The 12,569-nt window shown below is 37.4% G+C and overlaps 1 long non-coding RNA gene across 2 annotated transcripts in view; it reads right to left on the bottom strand.

Moving 5' to 3' along the window:
- The window catches only part of LOC138849487 (uncharacterized), a 91,435-nt gene extending 82,510 nt beyond the window's left edge, over window positions 1–8,925 (bottom strand). Inside the window, exon 1 of one of the 2 annotated variants that reach the window (XR_011388356.1) lies at window positions 8,702–8,925. This is a non-coding gene — a long non-coding RNA (uncharacterized lncRNA). The remainder of the gene's footprint in view (window positions 1–8,701) is intronic. The other variant, XR_011388355.1, reaches the window with a different exon arrangement.
- Between the last annotated feature and the right edge of the window lie 3,644 nt (window positions 8,926–12,569).

Genomic DNA, 12,569 nt, shown 5'->3' with positions numbered 1-12,569 from the left:
TATAATACTACCTCCATTTTTTGAGGTCTTAACAAAGAACTTTACAGCCAAAACTTTGAGATCTTCACCCTAAAATTATGCTTCCCTAGAGGAACTTTGGATTTTATATTTTCTCTGAAACCATTTTACTCTTTGCAAACCTTATTCTGGAAGAGATTGACAATGATAAATAGTTTCTTTTTTGTTTTAATTTATTTGACAGGTAAAGTTATAGAAAGTGAGAGAGAGACTTAGAGAAAGGTCTTTCTTCTGTTGGTTCACCCTCCAAATGACCGCTACAGCCAGAACTACACTGATCCGAAGCCAGGAGCCAGGTGCTTCCTCCTGGTCTCCCATGCAGTTGCAGGGGCCCAGGCACGTGGGCCATCCTCCACTGCCTTCCCAGGACACAGTGGAGAGCTGGACTGGAAGAGGAGCAACTGGGACTAGAACTGGCATCCATATGGGATGTTGGTGCCACAGGAAGAGCATTAACCAAATGCGTCACAGTGCCAGCCCCAATAGTTTCATTTTGAAAACTGTCATATGTTCTCCCTGATCGGCGACAACTAACTGAGCACCAAAGGGGAAACTTGTTGAAATGAAATGGACACTGTTGAAATGAAATGGACACTATGAGAAACAGTGACTTGATCAGCTCTTGTCCTGACGGTTGATGTACAATGTAATACTTTATCCATTTTAGTATTTTTTTGTTCTAGTACCATTTGTTGAACTCTGTAATTAACACACAATTCTTCTTAGGTGTTTAAATTTTACTGAAAAGTGATCCCTGTTAGGAATCTGGAAAACATTATGCTGAGTGAAATAAGCCAATCCCAAAGGGACAAATACCACTTGTTCTCCTTGATAGGTGACAACTAACTGAGCACCAGAAAGGAAACCTGTTAAAGTGAAATGAACACTATGAGAAACGGTGACTTGATCAGCCCTCACCCTGACTGTTGGTGAGCAACTTGATATGTTATCCCTCTTAGTATTTTTTTTTTGTTCTATTTAATAATTTTGGTTGAATACTGTAATCAATACACAATTATTCTTAAGTGCTGAAACTTAACTGAAAAGTGATTGCTGTTAAAAGTAATAGTGGGAATAAGAGAGGGAAGAGATGTGCAATTCGGGACATGCTCAAGCTGACTTGCCTCAAACGGTAGAGTTAAAAACATACCAGGGGATTCCAATTCAATCCCATTAAGGTGGCATGTACCAATGCCATCTCACTAGTCCCAGTGATCAATTTCTATTCACAATTGATCCTAATGATAGGACTAAGAACCAAAGGGATTACATAAACAAGACTAGTGTCTGCAAATACTAGCTGATAGAATCAAAAAGGGAGAGAATGATACAACATGGGAAGTGAGATACACAGCAGACCCATAGATTGGCAGATGTCCTCAACAGCATTCTGGCCTCAGAATCAGCCCTTAAGGCATGCAGATCTGGTTGAAAAGCCCATGACACTATTTCAGGCATGGAAAGACAAGACACTCTGAGATCCCAGTGGAAAGAATGGGTCATCAAAGAAGGAGGTACCTTTCTCTGAAGGGAGGAAAGAACTTCCACTTTGACCATGGCCTTGTCTAAAAATGATCAGAGTCAGTGAACTCAGGGGGCTTCCATAGCCTTGGCAGCTCATGAAAGAGCCTAGGGTGATTACTGATGCCATACACAAGAGTGTCAATTTGTTAAGTCAACAACAGGAGTCACTGTGCACTTACTCCTCATGTAGGATCTTTGTCCTTAGTGTGCTGTCCATTGAGATTTAATGCTATAACTAGTACTCAAACAGTATTTTTCACTGTATGTGTCTGTGTGGGAGCAAACAGTTGAAATCTTTACTTAATGTATGCTAAACTGATCTTCTGTATATAAAGAGAATCGGAAATGAATCTTGATGTGAATGGAAGGGGAGAGGGAGTGGGAAAGGGGAGGGTTGCAGGTGGGAGGGACGTTATGGGGGGGAAGCCATTGTAATCCAAAAGCTGTACTTTGGAAATTTATATTCATTAAATAAAAGTTTAAAAAAAAGACCCTAAAAAAAAAGTTGGTTCTTCATTTATAGTCTCCTTGAAAAATTTCTTATTTGATTTTTTTCTATATAGTCATAAAATTATATGCATCTTAAATAACTAAAGCGATCCTTTCTTTTTTATTTAAATTAAAAAAAATTTTTGACAGGCAGAGTGGACAGTGAGAGAGGGAGACAGAGAGAAAGGTCCTCCTTTTTTCCATTGGCTCACACCGCAATGGCCACTGCAGCTGGCGCACTGCGCTGATCCGAAGCCAGGAGCCAGGTGCCTCTCCTTGTCTCCCATGCGGGAGCAGGGCCCAAGTACCTGGGCCATCCTCCACTGCATTCCTGGGCCACAGCAGAGAGCTGGACTGGAAGAAGGGCAACAGAGACAGAATCCGGGGCCCCAACCCAGACTAGAACCCAGTGTGCTGGCGTCACAGTTGGAGGATTCGCCTATTGAGCTGCTGCGCCAGTCGAAGTGATCCTTTCTATGTGTGTAATTTTTTATTTTACCAGTTATCACAAATTATTGTCAAAACTATTACCAAATTTTCCGTTACTATATAAACCCAATCCATTCTTTCTATAGATAACAAAAAACAGTTTTCCTCTTATCATTGAAGACCTTTCTAACAATCTCCTTGATACAGTTGTATATTCAGCCTTAGCAGGTTCAGAGCCAGTACAATAAATTTAGATTTTTCATTTTTTTGTCTTTTTATTATTTTTTAATTTTTTTTTATTTTTTTAATTTTTTTTTGACAGGCAGAGTTAGAGAGAGAGAGAGAGACAGAAAGAAAGGTCTTCCTTCTGTTAGTTCACCCCCAAAATGGCCGCCACGGCCAGTGTGTTGCCAACAGCATGCTGCACCGATCCAAAGCCAGCAGCCAGGCTCCTCCTCCTGGTCTCCCATGTGGGTGCAGGGCCCAAGCACCTGCGCCATCCTCCACTGCACTCCTGGGCCACATCAAAGAGCTGGACTGGAAGAGGAGCAACAGGGACAGAATCTGGTGCCCCAACCGGGACTAGAACCCGGGGTGCCAGCACTGCAGGCAGAGGATTAGCCTGGTGAGCTGCGGCACTGGCCCGTTTTTATTATTTTTTTAAAAAATTTTAAAGGTCAACAAACTTCAAATATTTCATATATATATAAGCTGTTGTGATTATAACTGCCTTGTAGTATATCTTAAAATCTAGTATTGTGATACTTCTACATATTTTTATTGTTTAATATTATTTTAGCTATTTGGGGTCTGTTCTGTTTCATTATGAATTCTAGCCTCTTGTTTTCAAGATCTGAGAACTACACTGTTGGTTTTGATTAGGATCACATTGAATCTGCAACTTGTTTTTGGTAGTATGGACATTTTGATGACATTAATTCTTCCAGTCCACAAACATGGAAGAGTTTTCCATTTTTCTGTGTCTACATTTATTTCTTTCTTTAACGTTTTGTAGTTGTTATTGTATGGTGTGATCACCATATTATGATAGACTATGTGACTTCTGTGAATAGGTATTTAAAAAGCATTACAGGTTCTATTCTTGTATCTTGAATTGCTTGCTATAAGGAGATTTCCTCCAGGTCATGAGGGTATTCAAATAGCCCTCTGAGGAGAGGTTTAAGTAAAGGGAAACTAAGGTCTGTGAGAAATAGCCAACATCAACCCACTCTCCATTTCAATAGATGTCTAGATCAAGGATTCTTCAGCCTTGAGTCAAGCTTTTAGATGACAGCAGACAGCCTAAAACTGACAATAGATCAGACAATGAATGATCTAAAGCCAGAACTGTACAGCCAATGCACTCTTGAATTACTGGCTCAAAAATAAATAAATAGAAGATAATTTTTTTTGCAGAAGCAAAGTAAAATTTATGTATTTTGTACAAGGAGTAGGGTGTTAGAATAATAGAACCTAAATCATGTCACTTTGATATTGGGAATTCACACACTCCTCACAGATAGGAAAATCTGCAGATGCCTAATCCACTTATGTGAAATAGTATAATATTTGAATATAACCTACACACATCCTCCTATATAGTTAGTAATATCAAGATTACTTATTATAGCTACTACCATGTAACTACTATGTAAATAGTTGCTATACTGTATCATTTTAAAAAATGACAAAAAATCTCTATATTTCAATATACATGCAATTTTTCTATCAATACTTGGTTGAATCCTTGGCTGCAAAACCCATAAATAAAGAGGGTAATGAAATTCTAAAGATCCTAGAAAAGGATGGTACCTGAATCTCAATAGCTATTAAGTCTCTAAGCAAGAACTTCGAAGAAAATGTTATAAATTTTATTAGAAGCTGGAGAAAAGAGAATTCTTGCTATTCAGTGATATAAGTTTAGCAACATTGCCACCTTAAATACCGTGGGAAATAAAAAATCTGCTTTTTAAGTAATTTAATAAAGCATTCTCAGGCAGAGTATTAAAGTTGTCACTTGGCTACCTTTTGCTGCCTATAGTAAAGTGAAAACAAGAAAGTTAAACTAAAGGAATCGTATTTAAATACATAATTATCCAGGGATTTCTAAGTTTGAAATAAAATTGAATCTGATTACTGTATCCATATGGCAAGCAATGCTAAAAACAAGAGAGAAGAATCCAGAAAAATAAAAAAAAAAATTAAGTAATGTCAGAAAAACACTGTTTAAATATGAAGGATATCACTGTAAAACCTCAGAAATATTTAAGGTAATGTATTAAGGTCTTCAAGCAGTTTGCTGAAAATAGATATTATGAAAACATTATGTATGGATTTCAAAATCTTTACACCAAAATTAACTTTTAGTATCTTTGTATAACGCATCTAAGCAAAATCTAGTTTGAAGCACTGAGAAGTATATCCATATGAAATGAGCCCCTCTTAAAGAACATGAATTCTGCCAAAATTGAAGCAAGAACAAACATCAAATCTATGGCGAAGCTTGCATAGAATAATGATGAAGATGTTGCTATTTTATGAACCGTTCATGGGAATAGGGTTTCCAGGAAATCAACAGTTTACAAGTCTATAACTGCTTTTAATAAGGGACTAGAGGCCGGCGCCACAGCTCACTAGGCTGATCCTCCGCCTTGCAGCGCCGGCACACGGGGTTCTAGTCCCGGTCGGGGCGCTGCATTCTGTCCCGGTTGCCCCTCTTCCAGGCCAGCTCTCTGCTGTGGCCAGGGAGTGCAGTGGAGGATGGCCCGAGTACTTGGGCCCTGCACCCCATGGGAGACCAGGATAAGTACCTGGCTCCTGCCTTCGGATCAGCGCGGTGCTGGAGGGTGAACCAATGGCAAAGGAAAACCTTTCTCTCTGTCTCTCTCACTGTCCACTCTACCTGTCAAAAATTAAAAAATAAAAAAAAAATAAAAAAAAAGAAGGGACTAGATGATATTGAAAATGAACACTGAAACAACACATCAGTTTGTGAAGAAAAAAAAATAATCCTGTCATACCCTAATTTAAGGATACTTATGATTAACAGAAGAAACAATATTCTCTGGACACTACCTATGCCTACTTGCAGTTAAGTGAGCAAAACCTGGATATTGTTACTCTGGCTCCAGTCCAGCCTTCAGATGACTGCAGTACTTGCTGATAACTCACTGTAACCCCATAAGATATTACAATCCAGAAGCACTCAACTAGAAAAAGTGCCTCTTACTAGTTTAAATCACCAAATGTTGAAGCAATTTGTTTTACAGGCACAGATATGTAAACCATAAGTTATTTAAAGTTCTAAGACTATGTAAAACACCCAATGCAAAAAGAAGGAGGAGAAGGAGGAAGGGGAGGTGGAATCCAAAGACTGATCCAAAGAAAGTAAATTTAGGGATCAAATGGATGACGGTAAATCAACAAAAGAAACCTGAGGCAGTACCAGAAGGAAAGGAAGTCAAGTATACGTGATATCCTATTAGCCGAGACAAGAAAGAATATAGAAGAGGACTTATCAATGTTGTCAATTGCCACTTATGGGTCAAGAGGGATTAAAATTGAGCACTAGATACAGCACAAGGTTTATTAGTTATCTTGGTAATGGCAATTTTTCTATATCTATTTTATGATAGTTTTAAAAACTTGAAAAACGAAATATTGGAATCAGTGACTATAGAACGCTCTTTCAAAGAGTTGTTTATATAAGGATAGAGAACAATGAGGTAATAACATGAATATAAGAAATCTTCCAAAACTTCATGGAAATGCATTATGTGAAAAAAACTATGCAGGGATTGCAAATTTCCACATCAAAATCAGCTAATTTTTAATTTCATTTTCTATAAAATCTTTCAATTACCCACATCCATCTAGAACTTTCACTAAAAGACAGTGACCAGAAATAAATTCATATTATTCCAGTTCCTCAAGGACAATTACAAGTTCTATTCATAGTAGAAAAAAGAAAGTACTATCACATTTTTATATATTCCATATTTGAATAGCTGTATGACCAGAACTGCCTAGGAAAGTAAATCTGGCAAAAAGCAGCAGAATGTCCATCTGACTTCCTAAATCATGTCCCTGACTGCCCCACCTGTCACTGATCCACATCAGCACATGCTTTCTACATAAAGAAAAGCAGAGCCAATTAATCTCAGGAATAAATTGAGAATGTAATATATTGTGTCAGACAGCTATTATATTTCTTCTCCTTATCATTAAAAATTAAAAGTGAGAGAAGAAGATGATACTTGATTTCCAGGAAAAATATTTTCCTGCTTCTTTGACTCCTGAAATCATTGCATAGACAGTATGTTACCATGTATTTTGAATGTTTAATGACAAGGACAAATTAGCGAGTATGGTTATCACTTACTCTGAGGTTCAGGAAAAGTGGGGTTGGTAAGTTTAAACACAAATATATAAATAGGATATTTTATCATTATGGGAATAAATATTGATGAATCTATGGCATGAAAAAATATTTAGTAGTAGGGATATTATGAATATGTATTTATATTCTGACCTACCACTTACTAGTTTTATCATCCCAAGCAAATGATTAGGGTACTCTGAACTCAATTTGTACACATATACAATGAAGTCAATAATAGCTGCCTTTCAAGATCATGGTGAACATTTAAGAAAAATAAAAAGAAAATATCAAGCATGATATTTACAGTTAAGTAGATATATTAATCAGCTTGAGCTGTTATAACAAATACTATAGAGTGCATGGCTTACAAACAGAATCTTACTTCTCAGTGATCTGCAGCCTGGATATTGGAGGTCAGAGTGCCAATATGGTTGTGTTCTGCTGAGGGCTCTCTACCAAGTATGCAAGTTGTCACCTTCCTGCTGTGTGCTTACAGGACCTTCCTTTGATCAATGCACATGAAAAAAAAAAAGACTGGATAATCTCTCTGGTGTCTCTTTATAAAGACATGTTCCTATCACCATTGCCTACCCTCGTGAATTCATGTAGCCCTAATTATCTTCCCCAAATTCTATCTTTAATTATTTCTTCATTTCTTATTAGAGCTTCAACATATGAATTTTGACAGGACACATACAGTCCATGACAAAGAGTGATCAAAAAGATAAAAAAATGAAATTTTAGCAACTGTTGTTACAGAGATTCTATCATAATTATATATCTATCACTAAGGAAAATCTGAATCCTGCAATTTTACATATAGTTTCTTTTGTTATACCCCATATTATAAGAATTTTGATTTTACAAGAATTTTGATTTTGTATTCATAAAGAAATACTTCTTCAGGAGGTGAGCAGGCCTGCTGGATTGTAAGCCTTTTGATGGCAACAGTTGTGCTGCATTGATTTTTTGAGCTGGAACATAGCATGATGCCTAGAACATAATAAATGTTTAAAAACTGAATGACTGGAATTGTACCCTGTACATCCATTCTTTTCATTTTTATGACTGTAATTGACAAATAGAATCTTCTGTGGCAGACAATAATATATCTTGTCACAAAGAAAGACATATGATCAAGAATTATATGTAAAGACCATTTTCAAAATTATGTTTAGATAATTTGTTGATAATGATCTTAAATTTCTTATGCTATTTGTATTCTAAAAAGAAAAGTGGTTCTTCTCCACAGTAAACTAGCCACTGTAAAAATCTGTTATTGGCAGGAAAATTAGCAGACAGACTTGGCTCTGGTTTTTAATGGAAATGTAATCAGCAGTCTGTCTTTATGAGGGTGCACTGCTGTCACCAAATATCCACTTAGGTGGTGAGGCCAAGGCTGCAGGCAGCAGTCCAAAAGCATTAACATCTCCCATGTGACAATAAAAAGATGAAAAATGTTCATGGGGAGAGGATCCATTTCATATTTCCTAGGATTTTAAAAGTAGAAGAGAAAGTTGGTCATTTTATATCAATTTAGTCTGTTGAGGTTCTCTAATTTGCCAATAAAAGACTTCACAACCATCAATCGAACGAGTCCTCACAGTGCATTTGTTAGTTGAAGGGCATATTCCCCTTGAAAAAATAAGCTAACTAGCTCCCAAAGTCTTCAGAATAGTTCCAAATCCTAACCATAAGGCAAAACACTCTTCATAATCTGGACCCTTATATCCCTGCCTAATTACCACTCCTGAAATTGTTCTTCACAAAACATGTGTTCCAAGACTGTAAAACTATCTAATCTTCCTAATTATGTGCACAAGTAGATATTTCTGTAGATTTGTATACCATTATACTCACTCTGGAGTGTCTTCCTCCACTGTTCATCTTGAAAAGTCTCCTTAGTATCCTCTCATATCAAAGTCAGGCCCCACTTCCACTGTGCATAGGAATTAACAAAGTGAGTATTCCAGAGGAAAGAACTTCCAGTGATTGTTCTTGGAATTCTTGCTCTAGGTCATAATGTATTTCTACAAGTTCATACTGAATTTTAAATAGCCATTTTAATAATACATTTCCCCTCACTAGTTTCTGAGTTCTTTGAATGTAGGGTCCATGCTTGCGTTATGTGTGTTATATTGTATCCCAAGATCATGAGACAGTAACTGACATATACATTTTGAATTTATACATTCAAATGTGTTTACCTTCAAAGGGTGTTGTAAAGCACTCAAAGATATTTTTAAATATAAGGAAATCATTGTTTTTTATGTAGTATAATAGATCAATCACCCTAAGAATTTTTATGGATATGATCATGTAAATAATGAAAAGGCATATTTTTAAAGGCTTTATTTTATTTACTTAAAAGGCAGACTGAAAGAAAGAAATGGAGAAAGAGAGCCCCGATCTGTCAGTTTACCAGTTCACTCCCCAAATGGCAATAATGTCCAGAATTGGGCCAGACAAAAGTTAGGAGCCTGGAACTCATCTGGGTCTCTCACTGGGGTGGCAGGGCCCCAGGTACACGGTCCACCCTTTCTGCTGCTGTCTCAGGGGCACTTACAGGGAACTGAATCAGAAGCCAGAACTCTAACTAGTGGTCTGATATTGAGTGCTATTAACCTATTAGACCACTAGGCCAGGCCCCAAAAAGCATATTTTAAATATATTCTGTTATAGAGGGTTTTAATTATTTAATTTTTCCAATCTTTATTCTGTATCTACCCTGAGTCTGGTAAATCATTAAGTTCTAGGAATGTAGTACCAAATAAGAACTTGAGCTCCAGGATCATGTTATCTGATGGAGGAAATATATATGTATTTGGATGTATGTAATACAATTTTCCAAATGATTTCATAGAAATGTTAATAATGGCTTTGCAAATAAAAGAGGGAGGAACTGGCCATGCAGAGTTTAATACAGCTTAACAGAGAACACGATATTAAAAAAAAAAAATCTTGGTTGAGACATAGCTTATCTTAAAAGAAGGGGGACAGTTTACTGAACATAGAAATGAAATATGAGATTATGGAAGACAGAATGGCCTGCTCAACAGATCTTTCCACCTTTTTTAGCAAGAAATTCTAAGTTTTGTTCAGCTTCCCCCAGTCAGTCCTTCCTAGAAGGCAGAGTCTCCCACTAACCATAGAGGGAGATTAAAACAGACTATATTATGAAGAGATCAGCAAGGGCAAGAGATAGTTCTCTGGCTAGTATACCAGGAAGAGAAACCCAAAAACTTCCAGGAAAGTTAAAAGCTAGCTAAGATTTAAAATTAAAAAAAGCCTCTTGTTTTACTGTCTATGTACTTTGTTGTTTGAAAATGCAATTTGGAAAGCTACTTCTGACATCATGTAGCCATGAACATAACAGAAACAACATGATCAAGATGGAACAGAAGAAACAGAAATAATCTGCCTTTTTGATGGTACTATTTCATTAACAAAGGAGGTAAAGACCTGTTCACCAAAAGTTATAAAACATCGATAAAAAGAAATAGAAGAAAAAACAAAACTTTAAGATACTTGGTATTCATAGATTAGAACTTAACATTGTTAAATGTCTGTAATACCCAAAGTGAGCTACAGATTCAATGCAATTCATATCAAAAGTCCAATGCCATTTTTCATAGAAATAGAAAAAAATCCTAAAACTTGTAGGAAACCACAAAAGACTCCAGATAGCTGAGGCAATATTGAACAAAAATTAACATTCAAAATTAGAGATATCAGGGCTGGCGCTGTGGCGTAGGGGCTAAAGCCACCGCCTGCAGAGCCAGGAACCCATGTGGGCACCAGTTTGAGCCCTGGCTGATCCATTTCTGATCCAGATCTCTACTATGGCAGGGAAAGCAATGGAAGATGGTCTGAGTTCTTGGGCTCCTGCATCTACGTGGGAGACCTGGAAAAAGAGCTTGGTTATTGGCTTCAGATCAATACAGCTCTGGCTGTTTCCCAAGTCAGTCCTTCTTATAAGGCAGGCTCTCACACTAACCATATGGGAGATAAGACAGACTATATTATGAAGTGATCAGCAAGGGCAATTGGGGAGTGAACCAGTGGATGGAAGACTCTCTCTCTCTCCCTCTCTCTCTCTCTCTCTCTGCTCTCCTTCTCTATGTAACTCTGACTTTCAAATAAAATAAATAATTCTAAAAAAATTAGAGATATCATATTTCTTAAAAATGTATTACAAATCTAGAGTAATCAAAACAGCATGATACTGACATAACATAGTTACACAGATGGATAGAATAGAATAGAAATAAATCCACACATTTACAGCCAAGCAATTTCAACAAATATGCCAAGAACACATAATGGGAAAAAGATAGTCTCTTCAATAAATGATGCTGAGAGCATTCAATATCTACATATGGAAAAACCAAATTAGAACCCTTATCTTATAACACATAAAAGTAAAATTAAAATGGACTGAAGACTTGACTGAAATGCCTAGAACCTCAAAACTGTCATAAGAGGGGAAAGACTCCATATCATTGGTTTTGTAGTTGATATTATGTATATAAACATGGGCAGCAAGATAAAAATGGGGAAATGGGATTACATATAGATAAAAGACAAATTGATGAAGTGAAGAGGTAACCTATGGACTGGGAGAAAATATTTCAGATTATACATCTGATAAGGGTATACCCAGGCTGGTGCCGTGGCTCAATAGGCTAATCCTCCGCCTTGCGGCGCCAGCACACCGGGTTCTAGTCCCGGTCCGGGCGCCGGATTCTGTCCAGGTTACCCCTCTTCCAGGCCAGCTCTCTGCTATGGCCTGGGAGTGCAGTGGAGGATGGCGCAAGTGCTTGGGCCCTACACCCGCATGGGAGACCAGGAGAAGCACCTGGCTCCTGGCTTCAGATCAGCGCAGTGCGCCAGTCGCAGCGCGCCGGCTGTGGTGGCCATTGGAGGGTGAACCAACGGCAAAAGGAAGACCTTTCTCTCTGTCTCTGTCTCTCTCTCACTGTCCACTCTGCCTGTCAAAAATTAAAAAAAGAAAAAAGAAAAAAGGGGTATACCCAAATTTAAGAGTAGTCATACTTCCTTGAGAGCTAATATCTGCTATCTCATGACTCTCAGAAAGAAGTGTGGTGCATAGCATTTGACACAATTTTAGCGGCCACTTGAGACATGGGTATCCAGTATCACAGTGCCTGGGTTTATTCACAACCCTGTTCTCCAGTCATCTTGTTGATGTACACCCTGGGAGGCAGTAGGTGATATCCTAAGTAGTTAGGGTGTTGCCAGTCTGTAGGAGACTTAAACTGAGTTCCCAGTTCTCAATTTTGTCTTGATTGGCCAGGTGAACTAGTGATGACAGATTTCTTTTTGTCTTTCTCACTATTTCTCAAACTATATAAATAAAGAAAATTTAAAAGAGAAATCAGGGAAGAATTACCTTCCATTCAACTATGCAAATATATTCAACATAGCAAATTATTTTGTATGTCTCTCCTGGCCCTACCTATCCAATCGATGTCAAGGAGAAATTCACTTCTGTTTAGTTTATACTCATCTTAATATTATAAATACACTTCTCATATTAAGCCTTTGCCAATTGCTATCTACATAATGCTTTACATTTACCAGGTTCTTTTCAAATTTTCTCATTCCAACTATATTCATTAACATGAGTATTTATCAAATGTCTGCTACATGCTAGGGATTATGCTAGACTCTGGAGAAAGAATAATGCACAAAGCAACAAACAATT

The sequence above is a fragment of the Oryctolagus cuniculus genome, chromosome 4 (genome assembly GCF_964237555.1).
Source record: "Oryctolagus cuniculus chromosome 4, mOryCun1.1, whole genome shotgun sequence".
NCBI classification, from domain to species: domain Eukaryota; kingdom Metazoa; phylum Chordata; class Mammalia; order Lagomorpha; family Leporidae; genus Oryctolagus; species Oryctolagus cuniculus.
The sequence above is the reverse complement of the archived record's forward strand: the minus strand, read 5'-3'. Positions and strand labels throughout refer to the sequence as shown.